At 62.1% G+C, this 18,425-nt stretch overlaps 1 long non-coding RNA gene and 1 pseudogene across 1 annotated transcript in view; one reads left to right on the top strand and one right to left on the bottom strand.

Annotated features, from left to right (window-relative positions):
- Nucleotides 1-18,425, top strand: part of LOC141974119 (uncharacterized) — a 165,815-nt gene that overhangs the window by 132,245 nt on the left and 15,145 nt on the right. The gene's annotated exons all lie outside the window — the stretch shown is intronic.
- On the bottom strand, nucleotides 809-4,456 carry LOC141974154 (ADP-ribosylhydrolase ARH1-like; annotated as a pseudogene).

Genomic DNA, 18,425 nt, shown 5'->3' with positions numbered 1-18,425 from the left:
AAGACTTTGGACTTAGGTGATAGATTTAGGAATAGTGTGTAAACCGTGTGAGGCCTTCGGACAACCTTGGGGGCCCAGCGGTGAGGGGAGCCCATTGCCCTTGCCGTGGTTAACCTTGGGACCCACCACCCTTGGGGCAGTTAAAACCAGGCCCAACACCCTTTGGACACATCACCCTGGGGGCTGTGAACCCCGGGGGCCCATCACTTTTTGCTTCAAAGGACTTTGGGATTGTGGCACCCACTGAAGTGACAACGAAATCTGTCTCCATCCTGGGTGGCGCTCGGAGGGGTGCGGCAGTAGGGTCCTGTGCTCCCGCTCCACTCAGCACTGAGGAGCCCACCCGCTGGCCACTGGGTCTAAGTCCGGGGCTACCAGAGATGGAGTGACTGGGAGAGAGCCCAGTAAAGAACTGTTCAGCCTGGAGAAGGTTTGGGTGTTGGTAGTCCCGCCCAGGTGGGGCCTCAGCAGTGGCAGTGACAGGACAAGGGGCGCAGAGCACAAACCTCGACACAGAGTGACTTGGGGAGACATGTTTTTTACTGGGGGGGGGGTGACTGAGGCTCCTCGGGGAGGTCTCTGATTGTGGAGGGAGAAAAGGCCACCTGGATGTGGCTACGGTGGCCTCCCAGGGGCTTGCCTGAGCCCCCCAGCACCCCTTTAAGGTGCCTGCTGACCCCCAGGGTCTCCCAAGGCACCTTCTGAGCACCCCAGGACCCTATGAAGTTCCCTTAAGCTCCCCCCCGCACCCCATGAAGGTCCCTGTTGACCCCCAGGGACCCTCCTGAGCCTCCCAGCACCCCATAAAGGGACCTTCTGCCCCCCATCGAACCTCCCAACCCCCTCCAGGACCCCACAAATGTCTCTGCTCCACCCTAGGAACTCACAGGACCTTTTCCAGAAGGAGGGGGACAGCTGGTGACACCGGGGACATGGCGGGGGCTCAGCGTCTCCCACAGGCCAGCGCATGGAGGCGGTGGGCAGCATCCCACAGCCTCCCACGGTGCTCGAGGCGGCAGTGCAGCCCGGGGGGGGATGGACACCAGGCCCCTCCCCGCAATCCCCAGCACCCAGCAGTGATGGTCCCCGTCGAGTCGTTATCCCCACCTTGCAGCACCCCATGGCACACAGGTCCCCCCAGCATCTGCCAGCAGGGCCTTCAGGGCCACCATGGGTGCATCGTGGCCACTGCGCCTGGGCCACCCCTCCAGTGCCCAGCCCAGGTATGCTGCGTCCCGCTCGACCGGTGACAGAAGGGCTGGAACCTGCGGCGGGCCACAACCCTCCAGCAGCCCTCGGGATTCCAGGTACCTGCAGGGACATGGGACACGGGTCATGGGGACACTGGGGTCATTGAGGGTATGGGGGACACTGGGGTCACTGGGGATATTGGGGTCAGCAGGAACACTGGGGTCATGGGAACACTGGGGTCACTGGGAACACTGGAGTCACTGGAGGTACTGGGGTCATGGGATATTGGGGTCACTGGGGACACAGGTCAGCAGGGACATGGGAATATTGGGGACACAGGAGACATGGAGATGCTGGAGTCACCAGGGACACGGGTCACTGGGAACATTGGGGTCATTGGTGTCACCAGTGACAGTGGGGTAAGCAGTGACACGGGGGGCACCGGGCTGTGGCTCTCCAGCAGCCCCTGTGACACGAGGTACTTGTGGGGACATTGGGTACAATTGGGGCATGGTGGCAGTGGGGACACCAGGGACACTGAGGTCACTGGGAGTGGGGGGTGGCCCTGGGCTGAGGGTGGCAGCACTGGCAGGGACATTGAGGTCATGGGGACTCAGGGTGGGCACTGGTGGTCCTGTGGCCAGACTGGGCACTGGGATCAGCAGTGACCAAGGCGTTGCCAGGACGGGGATAGAGCCTGGCGGGCATCAGTGACCCCCCTGATCCCCTCCCAGTGCTCCCAGTGACCCCCTCACCGGTGCCAGGCATCCCCGAAGAAGGGCCAGGCAGCAGCGTTGTCCTCCACGGCCACCCCGGCATCCTCCATGTAGTCCCACGCGAGGGGCAGGACCCACAGCAGCTCAACCCCCCACCACTCTGGGGGCTCCCCCCGAGCCCCCAGCGCCCCAAAGAGGGACACTGCCAGCGCCCCGAGGTACCCTAAAGGTGACGGGTTTCAGGAGGTCTCTGGTGTCCTCTGTCCGTGTCCCCCCCCGCACCCCAGGCCTGGCACCCACCGGTGGGGTGGTGGTGGGTCATGCGCCCGCTCTCGATGCTCACCCGGATCAGCGTCGGCAGCTCCCAGGCGTGGGGGTACCTGCGGTGGGGTCAGCCCTGTCCCCGTCCCTCCCCTTGTCCCCTGCCCTGTCCCTGTAGCCCCAGCCTTATCCCCATCCTGGCACTCTTGGCCCCGCTATCCTTGTCTCCATCCCCCTGTCACCAGCCTCCCAGCTCCAGCACCACCATCTCGGCAGTCCCTGGTCTTTGTCCCCTCCAGCTCTGACACCCCTGTGTCCCCATCACCCTCTGTGTTCCCATCCCCCTGTCTCTGACACCCCCATGTCCCTGTCACCCCCATTTCCCCACCCGCCCCAGGCCCCACACCCATGTCCCCATCCCCCCTTGTCCGTCTCCCCACGTCCCCATCCCCCTCCCATCTCCGACACCCCATCTCCCCACTCCTGTCCCCTCCGTGTCCCCATCCCTCCACCTCTGACACCCCCATGTCCCAACCCCCCTCTGTGTCCCCATATTCCGGCCTCTGACACCTCCATGTCCCTGTCACCCCCATGTCCCCATCCCCTCATGTGTGTGTCCGTCCCCCCTACCCAGCTCTGACACCCCCATGTCCCCATGCCGCCCCCCCCCAGATCTGACAGCCTGGTGTCCCCATCCCTGTCCCCTCCAACTCTGACACCCCCTCATTCCCCTCCCCACCTATTCCATGCCCCCCCAGCTCTGATACTCCCACCCCCTGTCCCCATGTGTGTCCCCATGTCCTCCCCCCCTCCCCCTTGTCCCTGTCCCCACCTGAGGCCGATGGCCAGGCTGCGCATGGCGGCCCCGCAGCCGGTGCCGCTGGGGTTGAAGGGGATGCGGTAGCCCTCGGGCTCCCCTGGCCGCAGCTGCGAGGTGCCTGTAGGGGGTGTGGAGGGGGTGAGACCCTCCCCTGGCACCCCCTGAACCCCCCCAGACTGTCCCCCCTGCCACTCACCCAGGATGCTGGTGGGCCCCGGCTTGCGCCCCTCCATGTCACCCATGGCAGCCACGTACCGGCGAGCCAGCTCCTGTAAGAGGGGTTCCCCCTCTAGGCCTGGGGAGGGGGAGGCTAGTGAGAACCCCCCTTGGGCCACCCGTATAGGAGAGGAAGGTGAGGCCCCATGTACCTCCCTCCCCCATACAGGAGGGGAAGGGGGACAACATCCGTGAACACCCCAGAACTCAAGGAGAAATAGGAACACTCCTGAGCACCCCAAATTGGGTGAGAAAGGAGTAACCCCCTCCCCCTGCACCTCACCAAATTGAGAAGGGGAAATGGGCCCCCTCCAGCACCCAATATGGGAAGGGAACACAAACTCCTACAAACCGGGGGGAAAAATAGGACACCTCCACCCCACCCCTGAGGGGAAATGGGGACCCCTCCAATTATTTTTTTGGGGAAATAGGAAGCCTCCCTGGATCCCCTAAAAGGAGGGGTGTGTGGAACTAGGATGCCCCCAAACCCCCTCCAGGGCCTGTCAGGGACCCCCAAAAGCTCCCCCCAAGGACCCCCCATACAGCCCAGGGTTATAACGGGGACCCGTGAATGCCCCCAAAACCCCCCCTAAGCAACTCAGAGGTATAACAAGGACCCCCCCAACCTCATCAGAGACCCTTCCCATACAGCCCAGGAGTATAATGGGGACCCCCCCACCTCCCCCAGGACTTCCCTATACAGCCCAGGGGTACAACAGGGATCCCAAACCCCCTCAGAACCCCCCCTAAGCAGCTCAGAGGTATAATGGGGTCCCCTCCATACAGCGCAGGGGTATAATGGGGACCCCCCACCTCACCACAGCCCCCTACCATGCAGCCCCAGGGTATAACAGGGACCACCACCACCACCACACTGCTGGGGACCCTCCCCAGTGTTTGTGGGGTACAATGGAGATCGTGTCATCTCCCCCACCCCCTCAAACCTGTGGCCAGGCCCTCGGCAGTCACGAGGTGGAGGACAGTGTCATCGCCACATCGGGCCACTTGGGGGGCTCAAGGGTGATGGTCTCCAGCCCCCCCTGTTCAGCCAGCTCGGCATGGATCTGGGGGCCCGAGGTACAATATTCCCAGCGGCCCCCCCAGTAACCCAGCGCGTCCCCCACTCCACCCAGCACCATGGCTGCTTCGTAGGCTTTGACTGAGGGCTCCCTGGGGGGAACGGGAGGGTTAGGGGGGTGCCAGCACTGGGGGGAGTGTGGGGAACCCCCGGGGGCACTCACGTCTCCTCCATTGCAGTGGCAGCTGGGGATGCCCATCAGGTTCAGGGCGTGGGGCCAGTGCTGGCCGGGATCCCTTAAGGACACCCCGGGGATTTTCGGGAAGGGGACAGGGCCTGGTCCCATGGTGATGGGGATGAGGGGTGACGGACCCCAGGGCCTCTGTGCCTGGGGGGTGGCAGGGAGGGAGAAGGCTCAGGGGGGGCTCAAAAGGCACTGAGGGGGGGTCTGGGGGGGGCACCCAGAGGGGCATGGATAGGGGGTGTACCCAAAGAGGGCTGGGGTACCCAAAGGGGCACAGAGGAGCTGGGGGGGGTCACCAAGAGGGGGCTGGGGGGACATTCAAAGGGGCACAGAAGAACATGGGGTCACCCAAAAGGGCTGGGCAGGGCATCTGAAGGGGTACCCAGGCACATCAGGGGCACCCAAAAGGTCAGGTGGGCACCCGAACACATGGAGAGCACCCAGAAAGGGGGGGGGGGCATCTAAAGGGGCACCCAAGCACATCGGGGGCACCCAAAAGGGCCAGGGGGGCACCCAGTGTGGAGAGAGGCCCCAAAAGGATTTGGGGTGCAGAGGGCTGGGGTTTAGCAGCCCTGGGGGAAGGTGGTGTGGGGAGAAAAGGAGCATTCCAAGGAGAAATGTCTCTGCCAAACATTTTCCCAGTTTTTATTTCACTGGGATGGGGCAAAAACTGCCCTGAGCCATATTTTGGGGCGCAATCCCCCAAAACTGATATCACTTGGCTTGGGGGAGCGATATCAGCCCTGCTCTGACAACTGGGGCCTATGCCAACCAAAAACCTCTGGGTTTTGTTATTCAGAAATGGTAAATTTATGTTTGGTGGTGGGCAACGAGTGGTTAAAAGATCGTCCTTAAATTTCAGAGCCCTAATTATGGAGTCAGGCCCAAGGCCTCAGCTCAGGCCCCAGCCAGGCCAGAAAAGTGTAACTCCTGCTTTCCTAGCAGCAGCTTTTAATTTTTTTTTTGTTTGTTTTGCACAAATTGTGCCAAAGGATACAGAAATCTTTGATCTGTTTGGAAAAATCCTGTTGGGGTGGGGGTGGGGGACAGGTTGTTGGTAGTAAAACAGGTAAATAATGGGGTTTAAAATTCATTGTCAGTTTGGAAAATTACAAAAACCCTGAAACAAAGAGCTTCACTCCCCAGTCAGGACTGCGAAGAACCGCTCACAGGGTTCCTTTTCACAGTGCTGGGGATCACTCCACTACAAGTGCCCGCTTACTAACAAACCTCTCTGACTAATACACACAAAATCACTCATCGGCACCAGATCTCTTGGAAAAGGCAGTCTGATGCTAATGGCTTCTTAGAACTCATTTACATAGTAAAAACAGAGTCAGGGTCTTCTCCCCTCCTTAGGGGTCCCCACGGCCTTTCTCTCACTGTCCCTTAGTGAACCTTAGGTCTCTCGTGTCCATCTCTGGTCACGGAGTTACTTCATCCCTCCTTCAGCTCGTTTGTTCCAGCTCTCAGCACTTGTGACACTGGCGTCTTCTTAGGCCCTTTGTTTTCTTGAGGATCCTGCTACCAGGGATGAACTCGGGGAGTTTCTCAGAGTGTCCCAGGTCTGTCTTATCTTTACTAGGCAAGGAGTTAAAGGTTTCAAAACATCTTACAAGTGGGTGACTGGGTAATGACTACAGAGGGTAGTTAGGAAAATGTATAAATGAAATTCCATACATTACAGTAAAATACAGGACAAATACAAGCTGGTAAACCACAAAAGATGTCTGACGTTAAAACTAAAAGTCCTATTTTACAGGTCTCTGTACGTTAGCAATTTCAAGTATATTTGTAGCAGCTTCCCGTCAGGAACTTTGTTAGGAACTCAGCAGGCTGCCTTGTTCATCATTGCGATTATTCAGTCAGGAAAGACAGAAAGAAGGCCAGCAGGTTCCAGTTTCTTATCTTCCTTCCAAGGCCTGTTTCCCCTCAAAGCCTCGCTGCTTCCCCAGGCCTGCGCAGAGCTGGGTGGCCGATGTCGATTTGCCTCTTAACATGTTGAATCTCCCACGGCCGCGCAGGGCTGACACTCGCACACCCGCCCAATGAAAACTGGGCTTCTTGGCTGGTCAGGGCTAGCAGCTGCTGATTGCCTTTGTTCTCGGGGCCTCGTGGTGGTTGGGGTTCTGGGGTTATGCAGTGCTGGGGTAATGGTTTTCCAGGGTTATCACACAGTAGTTTTAGGGAGAGCCAGTGTTACTGGGTGCCAGGGTTATGGGGGCGTAGGCTTACAGTGAGCTGGGGTTATGGGGTGTTAGGGTTACGGGATGGCAGAGTGTAGGGGGGATAGCATTAAGGTGTGTTATTTTTAGGGACAAAATCTGGGCTTTTTGGTCCTGGATTCCTGGGTTGCTTATGTTCTTGGGCACGGACATGCCTCCAATGTCAACAAAACATTTTGGGTAGCTGCTGTAGAGGATGCTGGGCCTGTGGTGTGACGCTTGTGCCCTGGGACAGGAGGTTTGTGACCCACCCAAGCAGAGAAATGGGCTGTGTCACCAAAGGCACTGGAGGAGTCTAAGAGGTTTGGTGGGACTGTTGGGGTGACACAGGTGTGCTTGCCTGTGACCTTGGCTCACGGGTATTGTGTCTTCCTTAACCACAGCACCTTGCTGCTGAGGATTGTCCATCCACAGCCTGTTTGGAGCAGGAAATCCAGACTGTTACTCATTTTTCTCCACCCCCGAGTCTCTCCAAGTCTGGCCTGAGCCCTGGGTCCAGTACGGGGGACCAGATGGAAGGACTGGACATCATCATGTGTGGAGAGGTGGAGGTAGTAGGAGCCGAGGTACCTGAGGTTGCCTTTTGGAAGCTTTGGCTCAGCTGGCAGGAGTCAGGCACGAAGTGTCTCTCTTGGCTCCAAGGTCACTCCTGCCAGCAGCTGCCTGCCTTGTTCAGGACCCTTAGCTTGGATGTAGTTCCTTTTGTTTGCAAGGAGCGGCTCTTTGTCCCCCGCCCTGGGCATGACCACCCACGCATCACAAAGGGCCACCAGTGCCTCCCAATGTGGCGCTGTGCTGGCATGGGCAGTGCTGGGGAGAGATGGGCTCCGATGGGAGCAGCACTGCCCTGGCACAGGGACATGGCCTGCCAGCCTCAGAAGGCTCTGCGGGGCCTTGCTCTTCCCCTTGCTGAGCACTTCCGCAGCACAGGTGTCTGCCTGGCCGCAGCAGGATGGGCCAGCTGACCTCCTGCTTCTCCCGGTGCGTACCCGCTCTGTCTCTGTGGCACCAGGCATGGCCGGTTCCCGGCAGAGCCCCGTGTCTTATGTCCACACTGTGTCTTTGCCGGGGCAGCTCTGGTGGCAGCCAGCTGGGTGTCCTCGTGACCCAACGGCATTCCAAGCTGCTCCGCTGTGACTGCATGGAGGTGACCTGGCATGGGAGGACGAGAAGGAGACACCTCCTGGTTTTCCAAGACGCCCTTGCTATTGCCAAGCGCAGGTAAGAGGAGAAGATGGCAGTACTCTTTCTTCCCAACTCCTGCCTCCAATACCAGCCCTCAGGAAATACCTCACAAAGCCCTCACAGGCTTGCCTTTCGTCCAGTGTCCAAGAACGTCGCAGGGAGGTTTCCTTGGGAGGGTCAGGCGGTCAGAAACCAGGGCTGTAAGAGTCAGGGTGTCTCCCTGGCCAGGATGTTGCTGATTTGTGCAACCAGCAACTCTGAGCCACCCTTCCCAGGGTTGTCTGGGTGCAGAGGCTCTCCCAAGGAGGATTGCCATAGTTGCCCCCACCGAAGGCAACCTCACCATCAGCCCCTGCTCTTCCTGGCTGCAGGTGTGGCACCAGCTTCTGGCTGCAGCACAGGGTGTGTCTCAGTGAGCTCCAGGTGCTGTGCAGGGAGAAGGCAGCGTGCGGATGTGCAGAGGAAGAGACACCGCTGGGCCTGGACTGCTGCGGGACCCTCATCCTTGCCTGGCCCAGCAGCTTCCGCATGGTCACTTTTGTGTGAGTGGCGGTGACGTGTCACCCAGGTGCTGGGCTCTCTGGCCCAGTGCTTTCCCTCAGAGCCCAGCTGGCTCCTCAGGCTCGCATCACAGGGTGGGGGGGAAGCAGAGGCACTCCTTTGCTTGTGTTTGACTTGTGTGGAGTGTGCAACTTGACCTGGCGGGGGGAAATGGGAGGGGCAGCCGTGACAGGGATGTCCCCAAGACCCTCCTCCAGCTTCGTTAGGGCTAATGAAGCGCCCCACACCCTGTCTGGTTGTCACCTGTTCCCCTGTGGTCCCCAGTGTCCTCTTGGGTCACCCCAGGGCCTCCCCACAGTCCCCAGTGTCCTCTTGGGTCACCCCAGGGCCTCCCCACAGTCCCCAGTGTCCCTTTGGGTCACTCCAGGATCCCCAAAATGCTCTCTTGGACCTCTGGGATGTCCAGTATCACCCTGAGTCAGCTTAAGGTGTCCTCTGGGGTCTGCCTGGGTAACCCTCGTGTGCCCCATGATCTCCCTCATCCTGATCATTCCCCTCGGGGTCCCCAGTGCCCCCCTTGGTCACCTCATGGCCCCCAATGTCCCCACCAGTCACCCCATGTCCCCAGTGTGTTGCAGGGTCTCCCAGCTCCCCCTGGGATCCCCATGTCTTGCCCTGGTGTGACCCAGTGTCCCCCTGATCCTGTGTGTTCCTTTCCAGGGTCCTCACTGTCCCTCCGAGTCCCCCTGTTGTGTCCCTGCTGGGGTGCCCCCATGTCCCTCTAGTGCTGCTGGGTCGCCCTGGGTCCCCAAAATCTTGCTGGGTTCCCCCTGGTCCTGCCTGATCCCCCAGGACCCCCCGGTTTCTCCCAGTCCCCCTCAGTCAGTCTCCTCCCGGTGTCCCCCTGCTCGCCGCAGCTCCCCGGTGTCCCCTCAGGCCCAGCCCCGCTCCCCAGCTCTGGGCCCCCCCAGAGGAGTGATCCCCCTCCAGGCCTGTGCTCACCCACCCTGGGGCAATAGAGCTGGTTCGGCACTACCGGGTGTCACCCTCCGTGGCCTCCCGGGTCCGATCCACCCGCCGGGGTTGTTCAAGCTCCCCCGGGCCGACCCGCTGCTCCCGGGGCCCACTGCCCGTCCCCGCGGTCTCTCAGACCCGGTTCCAGGCGGCGGGAAAAACGAGGCGCCGTGGGGGGGGAGAACAGCCAATGAGAGCGAGAGGCGGCTGCTGCTGGCCCCGCCCCCGACGTGCCCACATCCCACCGAGCATCCCACCGGACCTTGCCCCCGTGCAGGCCCCGCCCCCCCGGCGGCCTCGTCCAACCGGAGCAGCGGCTTGCGTGGGACTGGCCACGCCCCCTGGCGCAGGACACGCCCCACCGCGGGCTGGTGCCAGCGGAGCGCAGGAGAGGTGTGAGGGCGGGATTCCCGGGCCTGGGCCTGGGCCTGGGCCTGGGCCTGCCCCTCCCGGGCCTGGGCCTGCCCCACCCGGCCTGGGCCTGCCCCACCCGGGCCTGGGCCTGCCCCACCCGGCCTCAGCCTGCCCCACCCGGCCTGGGCCTGCTCCACCTGGGCCTGGGTCTGCCCTACCCCGGGTCTGGGCCTGCCCCTCCCGGGCCTGGCCCCCCTCATCCCTGGGCCTGGCCCCCTCAAGGCTCTCAGCCCTCCTCTTGAATTGGGAGCCCCCCTGGGCCTGGAGCCCCCTGTGATTTCTGCCCCCACCCCGGGTCTGATCCCTCCTCTCACCCTGGACCCCCGGCAATGTGCCCTCCCCCCCTGGTCTGACGCCCCGAGGCCGTTTGACCCCAACATTTGCCCCTCCCCAGCAGATGTCGCAGCAGGGGGGCAGCACCCAGGACCCGAATCAGACTGGCAGCCGCCGGTGAGGGGGAAGGGGAGGCACCACACCCTGCCGCGTGTCAACCCCCACCCCCTGGCTGTCCCCACAGTGCCCCTCCAGCCGTCCCTCACCGTGCCCTGTGGTGTCACCTCTTCCTCTCTTCCTCTCCTGGTGCCCCCCCCCCCCCGCCTCCCCGCAATGGGACTCGGTGTTTCCATCCTGTGCCCCCCTGTGTCGCCTCCCCTCCAGTGTCCCCCCCTTCGGTGTTCCCCTGATGTCCTCCCATGCCCCCTGTGAACTCCCATGGCTCCCCAGTGTCCACACTATGTACCTCCCATCGGTGCAGCCCCCCATGCCCCCCCGTTTTCCCCCCATGTGTGCCCCCCCATGTCACCCTTTTTCGTCCCTCCCTGTGGTGTTCCCCCCCAGGCGCCCTCGCCAGAACTGGCGCTCGCTGCTCCTGGACCTGGAACAGATGGTGCCATGGCCCCGTGGTGATGGGGGACCCCACACCGAGGTACAGGGGGGTCACCCTTCATAGGGGGGACACACTGTGGTGTTAGGGGGGAGGGCAGGGTGTCAGGGAGGTCTGTGGGAGGATCCTGAGTGCTGGGGAGGGGTCTCAGAGAGGGCTGATGGGGGGCAGGGCGCCAGGGGGAGACTGGGGTGGGGATCTGCGTGCTGGGGGTCATCTGGGTGCTTGGGAGATCTAGCGGGGGCCCTGGGGGCTGAGGGGAGCTTCACCCCCACACCCATCTGGACCTCCCGGACTCCCCTCCCCAGGTGCAGATACTAGAGAATGTCCTGGGGTACATCCAGTACCTGCAGGGAATCCTGAGTGTCCTCCAGGGTGATGCAGGTAATGGAGATCCCCCCCACATCCAGGGACACACTCCCTGACCCCCCACCCCAAATTTTTGAGTACCCTCCCTGGGACCCTCTACTCGTTGAGCCCCCCCCGACCTCCTCCTTTCCCACCCACCCCCACTTCAAGGGCCACCCCTAAGCCCCTCCGCATTGGGGGACTGCCCCCCCAGTGACAGCCCCCCTATCTCCACAGGCAACCCCAGTGACAGTGACAGTGACAGTACGGAGGCGGGACCGAGCACTAGAGGCACATGGAGGTAGGTGATGGGCGGGGGGCAAATGGATGGGGGCACTGCCAGGTGCTGACCCCCTCCTTGCCCCCCTCAGCCCCCCCAAGCAGCAGCTGGTGCCTTACGAGGAGGAAGAAGAAAAGGAGATGAGGGGGGGCAGTGACCCCTGGATGGGCCTTACTGGGCCCTGCTGGGAGGCACTGGACTGGGAAGGGGGGGCTTCCCTGAGCCCCTCTCCGGAGCGGGAGGGGCTGCTGGGGCTCAGCCCCTCCTTGCTGGCCTCGCCACCCCCCCCCGGGGCCCCCTGATGAAGTGCTACAAGGTAGGTTTGCGGGGGCCGGGGGGGGTGTGACAATGTGTCTGTGCCCCCCCAGTTCAGTGTCACCATCCCCCCCCAGATCTCTTCGCAGACGTCTATCTCGGCCCGCAGGTAGGGACTGTCAGCCCACCAGTGTCACCTCTCCTCCTCCGATGTCACCCCTCCCAGTGTCACCCCTAGGGGACACAACTGTCCCCGCAGGCCCCAGCAGTGGCATCGCAGGAGGCAGCGGCCAGTGGCAGCCCGGTGACCCCCAGGGTGGCTGTGGAGATGGGGGGGTCACCGCGCACACAGGGACAGGGTGTCCCCCTCCGCCCCAAGAAGAGATGTATAAATGGGTTCATCATGTTCTGCCGCATCAACCGGAGAAACTACATGAGGTGGAGACACGGGGACCCTGGGGGGGACATGGGCACCCTGGGGACAACATGGGGACTCTAGGGACATGGGGACCTGAGAAGAGGGATGTGGGAACAATATGGGTACCCAGGAGGATGGAGACCCCAGGGAGGACATGGGGACCCTGGGGACAACATGGGGGCCCAGGAAGTTGGAGACCTCAGGGGAGAAGGAGTGTGTGGGGACCCCACAGAGGACATGGGGACCCCAGGGAGGACATGGGGACCCCAGGAGGATGGAGACCCCAGGGAGGAGGGGGTATATGGGGACCCTGGGACAACATGGGGACCCCAGGAGGATGGGGACAGCCAAGGGGCATATGAGCTCTGTGGGGGAACACGGGGACTGGCGGAGGGGTGTCCTGAGGTGGTGACACCCCCGACAATGGTGCCAGAGCCTACCCAGGAGTGGCCTCCTCTGCGGTCACGCGGGAGCTGGCGCAGCTCTGGCACAGCCTCAGCCCCGATGAGCGCCACTCATACCGGTACATCCTGGTTCATACTGGGTGCCCAGATGCCTGGGTGTCCACCCCAGACACCTGGGAGTTCCCCCTTCTGGACGCTGGGGTCCCTCACAGTGTCCCCTCTGTCCCCCACAGCCTGTGGGCCCAGCGGTTCAACCATCTGAACAACCGGGTGACAGAGCTGGACGGGGATGAGGATGATGACGACATCAACCCCCCTGCGCCCCTCCAGCTGCCACTGGCTGCCTGCGCTGGCACGCTTGGGGGGAGCCCTCTGCCACCCTGATGTCCCCTCCTGTCCCCATCCTGTCCCTGTCCCCACCCTGTTCTTGTCCCCATATCCCTGTCCTCATCCCATCCCTGTTCTTGTCCCCATATCCCTGTCCTCACCCCTGTTCTTGTCCCCATATCCCTGTCCTCATCCCGTCCCTGTTCTTGTCCCCATATCCCTGTCCCAACCCCTGTTCTTGTCCCCATTCCTTCTCTGTCCTGGTCCCTGTCCCCACCCCTATCCCCATCGCTGTCCTTGTCCCTGTTCCTGGGGGTTTTAACCCCAAACAATTTATTCCCGGGAGGGGCTGGTCCTGCCATGCAGCGGACAAGGACACCTGTGGCCACCTGTGGCCCCGCCAGGGCAGTGGCTGTCCCAGATGGGGGCTTGCCGAGTTGAACAATAAAATCCTTTCTGTGTCTCTGACCCTTGTCCTTCCATGTGTTTCGTGTGTGTCCCAAGTGTCCCCCCCATGTCCCTGGTGTCCCCAACAAGGCTGACAGCTTCATAGGACCCTTTTATTGGGGAGCGGGGGTGTCTGGACCCCCTCAATTCTTCCTGGGCCTGGAGACCTGAGCCAACACCCACAGAGAGTAGCAGGTGCCTGCTGGGATAGGGGGGCTCAGGGACACCCTGCCCCCTGGGACCCCTCCCTGCCCCCCACCCCAAGGGACGCAGGTGTCCAGGAGGGACCCAGGCATCCGTGGGGTGTGATGGCGGTGGGTGCAGCCCGGCTGGTGGTGGGGAGGGGACGTGAGAGTTTGCGGAGCCTCATGGAGGATCTTGCGGTTGGAGGACACATAAAAGGGGGGGGGGCAGATACAGATATTTGGGGAGCAGAAGGGGGCTTTCAGGTCCCCTTGGTCACCCCAGGGGGGTGACAGCGGGGAGGGGATGGGGACAGGGCGGTGGGAGCGGTGGCCGAGGAGCCTGAGACCTGACGCTCTCGTTTCCCAGATGAGCGGCAGGGGCGGGGACAGGGTTGGGGACAGGGACACTTGCTGCTGGACATGAGGAAGACACTGCTGGGGCTGATGGCCAGGCGGCAGGGGACGGCGCCCCAGCGGGCACCATGGAGTGTGTGACTTGACCTGCTGGTGGGAAATGGGGGTGGCAGTGGTGACAGGGATGTCCCCAAGGCCCTCCCCCAGCCTCGTTAGGGCTAACGGAGCGCCCCACAACCTGTCTGGTTGTCACCTGTTCCCCTGTGGTCCCCAGTGTCCTCTTGGGTCACCCCAGGTTTCCCCACTGTGGGAATTAAGAACTAGTGGTTACCAAAAGGTGAACTGACCTTGAGGCTAGAAGAATAATTTTGGGAAACTGCGGCAGTGTTGTGTAACACCGTGTTTTGTGAAAAACAGCAGCAAAAAACACCCCCTGCAGAGTCTGGTGAGCGTGTGAGCAATAAACAGGCACAGCCTGGAGGTCAGTGGGATGCAAAAGTGAAACGGAACTGATGTAAACAGGGGCAATGAACGGAGCTGGCGCACAGGGCGGCGGCGTTTGCTCTTCCCCCTTCAGCAAAGCGGTGTGAGTCAGTCATCAGCTGCTGACAATGTCCTGCAGCCCGTCATGGACCTCCTGGACAGCAAGAGAGTGTGGGGGCAACGGGGACACACCCTCCCCTCCCCAATGCCCCGGGCCCCCCCCAGGAGTCTGGGGGACCTCCAGGGTCAGGGTGACCGCTCAAGGGGTGGCAGCAGGGTGCTGTGCCGGGACTTTCAGCTCCATCCCCTCGCTGCAGCCTGACGCTCCGCCAAGATCTGCGAGCAGATGGTGCTGAAGTGGGTGCTGAAGGGGCTCTGGAAGCTGGTGATGAACACGACGGAGAAGACAATTGTCCTGCTGACTGGCTGGATGGTGAATGATGGGGAGGGGGACCAGCGACAGGGACCCTGGAGCTGAGAGGTGGCTGGTCGGGGCCAGTGTGGGACATTGCTGGCCAGGTGCCCTCGCTGGCTGCTGGGGGGGGGGAACTTCGGTGACGTCCCCAAACCTGCCCCCAGCTCATGGCCAGGGAAGGGATAGAAAGGTCATGCTTGACCCAGGTGCCCAGCACAGCCCAGCACCCTCTCGGCTGGCTTTGCCAAAGGATCTTCCTGTCACTCCATGTGGCACCAAGAGAGGACACCGCTGGTCCCTTCCTCTCGATCCTTGCCCCTGAGCGGGGGCAGCAGCCCATGCTGTGCTCATCAGCACCAGCTGTGGGCACAGCCCCTGTGCCAGGGGGTGACTCAGGAGGCGCTCAGAGTGTGGGGAGCCACCGCACGTCGTCCTTGCTGCGGGGCTGGGGTTGTCTGGGGAGCAGGGACTGGCTTTGTGGGGATGGGAGGGCACATCCCAGCAGCAGGGCTGAACTCTCCCTTGCTCGGGGGCTGAACAGGCTCTGGGGAAGCAGAGCAAAGCCCAGGGAATGGTCCCTCCTCAGAGGGAGGTTGCCTACAGGCTCCGTATCGCATCGCTGTGGGTCTGTCCTCCCCACACGTAGCCGTGCACCCTGAGGCTTCCCGGGGCAGCTGTTCCCTCAGGGTCAAGTGGGGAAGGGTGACACCAAGGGCTCTGAGCCAGCCACACCTGTCACTTTTCTGGGGCTGTGGGGTCTCAGCTCAGTAATTGTTGTCCTGTTGTGCGTTTGGGTGACACCAGTGTCCCCAGCTCCCAGTCTGTTCACTGGCTGGGGGAGATGGGGAGAGCAAGGGAAAGATTAACAGGACAGAACTTGGGGGGAGCCTATAAAGGGTTAATGGGGGGTTACAAAGTGAGGGCATGGGTGGGCCAGGCCTCTGCAAAAGGTAAAGGTTAGTGAGATAGTTGCTGGGGTTTCTCACTGTTGGGAAGGACTGGAGCCACTGGTGAAGGAGGTGGGAATTGCTGGCTCTTCCCCACTGGGCCCCAGTTTTACCCAGTTGGACGTTGCACACAGAAGGGAAGCTTGAGCTCAGCCTGGTAAGTGGTTGCCAGACCAGGGAGGTGAGTGGGACCTGCCTGTGCCGTGGGGCTGCGTTCCCAGTGAGCCATGCCAGTGGCCCCAAGGAATGGCTCCATGTCCCCTGCCCATGGGGGTGGCATGGCCCAGGGCAGGCGAAGGCAGCCAGGGGCTCCCATCCACGGTGTTCCCTGGGGCACAGAGGGGCTGGGACCCTCCCTGGGGCTGGGACTGGGCAGGGGCCGGCAGGGCTGGGCTGCCAGCACCGTGGGGTGCAGAGGGACCGTGCCACATCCTGCCCGTGCCCACTGTCCCCCTGCGCTCGCTCTCTGCTCCCCCGCCCCATGTCCTGTGACTGTCCGTGCGGTGCCAGGGCCGTGCCGGGCTCTGCTGGATGCAGAAGCGGGAGCTTGGACACCACAGGGAGCAGGATGGGACCCTTGGGCCAAGCTGCTTGTGCTGATCAGGGTGTGAGGTCCCTGGTGCCAGGGTGATGTCCTGCCTTGGGGGCCCCAAGCCCCCAGCCCCTTTGCTCAGTGGCTGGGACAGGGGCTGCCAGCCCCGTACCACCACGGCATGGCCAGCGGCCCCGGGTCTCTCTGAGGAGCACCTCCCTGGCCCCCGGGAGCCTGACGGTCCAGGGGAGCCCCCAGAGCTGCAGCGAGCTCCTGGCACCATGTGCCCAGCCTGGCCATGTCACCCCAGCCCAGCTGCTCACGGGGGTCATTCCTGTCTGCTCTCTGCAGGGCTCGCAGATGATTTTCAACACAGGTAAGGAGCTGGGGCAGCTCTCCAAGCTGAGGTGAGGGCCGGGAGGCTGGGCTGGGGGGGCCGGGCAGTCTGAGCTCCTCCCTGTGCCAGGGCGGGTGACACTTTGCAGGCTGGCACTGGCACTGTCGCAGGGACCCCACCAGTGCTTGTTTGATGATGCGGCTGGAGCAAGGGGAATGGGGCCCAGGTCCTGTGCTGAGAGCAGGATTTGTGCCTTGCAGGACCACATGGTGTGGGGGGAAGCCAAGAGCCTGACCCCACAGCCATGTGCAGTGGTGGAGCTGGCACTGGACAGCAGCAAGGTGAGGGTACTCTGGGGTACGAAGGGGTGTCCCTGAGGGCTCTAGCCCTGAGGCACAGGCCTGGGGAAGCAGCGCGGGGGCTCCAGCAGAGCTGCTGAGGTCCCTGCAGCTGTCTTCCTCCCTTCCAGCAACACTTCCATGCTGGTGGTGTGGGACTGAAGAAGACGTTCCTGGAGAAGAGCTCTGACCGGCAATCGCTGTGCTGCGCCCTGTCCCTCTACACCCAGGCCACTGACCTCCTCTCAAAACCTTTGTGCAGACCCAGGCTTGGCAGGGTAGGATGCACTGCCCTGACCCCCCACCCGGGCCCCCCACCCGGGCTTGGCTGGCCCATGGCCAGGGCCCCATCCTGCCTCCATCCTGGCGGGGTTGGGGGTCCCATCCAGGCTCGCAGAGGGGTGGGAGGGATGGGTGGGAGGGAAGGGATTTTTCCTCCCATGGTTTGCAGGTGAAGAGCAGCCGTGGGTGCCCAGAGGCAGCCTGGCACCCCCAAGTCCCCCACCAGCAGGAAAAGCATTTCCCCAGTGCCAGGGCATAGCTGGGGCCTGTGGGTGGGGGAGAAGGCCACCCTCTGGCCACGCGTCACGGTGTTTGTCCTCTCTGGATGGCCCCTGCTGCCCAGCACAGACACTTCTGCTCCGACCTTGCCTTAGAGCTGCCAGTCTTGGCCAAGTGGTGCCAGCCCGGCCAGGGCTCCGACCTCGTGCAGCCTTGGCTGGACCTGGGTGCTGTGCCAGGGCCTGTCCTGGCATGGTGGGTGCCCCATGGTTTGGGATCTGTCCAGGGTGCCGGGTGCCTCTCAGGTGCTGCCCCCATCCCAGATCCATGCAGTGCATGGGGCAGGGCTACCCCTCAGATCTAAACGCTGACCTTTATTTTGTCCCTTGGCTGCTCGAGGAGGGGACAGAGATGTTCAGTGGCAGTCATGGGTCATCACAGAGTGCCCCAGCTGGGCTTGTCTGAGTCCTCGGGGAGTGGGACGTGCGTTTGCTGTCTGTGCGTCTCCTGCAAGGGACGTCTGTCCTGTCTGTGTCTCCTGTGCCAGCCATGCTGGGGCTGTGGCATTGGGTCTGGGGGGTGCCAGCACCCCTGGGTGCAGTCTGGCCCCAGGACCTGCTGGGTTCAGAGCTGGGTGGTGCCCAGCACTCCCATGTCACTGCAGTGTTGTCCAGATGCTCGGCTCTCCATCTCTCTGTGAGATCTGATCCCTCTTTCTCTCATTTTATTTTCTCCCCCTTCTTTCATTGTTCCCGTCCCCTCCACACATCGTCTTCTATCTCCTCTTTGTCTGCTCTGTGATATGTCTCGGTCTCTTTCACTCTCCCGCCCACTGATTCATAGTGGGAAAGGTATTACAGAGTCACAGAATCACAGAATCATCTAGGTTGGAAAGGACCCTGAAGATCATCTAGTCCAACCGTTCACCCAGCACTGACAGTTCCCACCTACAGCAGATCCTTAAGCGCTAAATCGACCCGACTCTTCAACCCCTCCAGGGATGGGGACTCCACCACCTCCCTGGGCAGCCCATTCCAACACCCAACAACCTGTTCTGTAAAGAAATACTTCCTGACATCTAGTCTAAACCTTCCCTGGCACAACGTGAGGCCATTCCCTCTTGTCCTGGCACCTACTACTAGGCTAAAGAGGCTCATCCCCAGCAT

The sequence above is a fragment of the Athene noctua genome, unplaced genomic scaffold (genome assembly GCF_965140245.1).
Source record: "Athene noctua unplaced genomic scaffold, bAthNoc1.hap1.1 HAP1_HAP1_scaffold_31, whole genome shotgun sequence".
In the NCBI taxonomy this organism is placed as follows: Eukaryota; Metazoa; Chordata; class Aves; order Strigiformes; family Strigidae; genus Athene; species Athene noctua.
The sequence above is the reverse complement of the archived record's forward strand: the minus strand, read 5'-3'. Positions and strand labels throughout refer to the sequence as shown.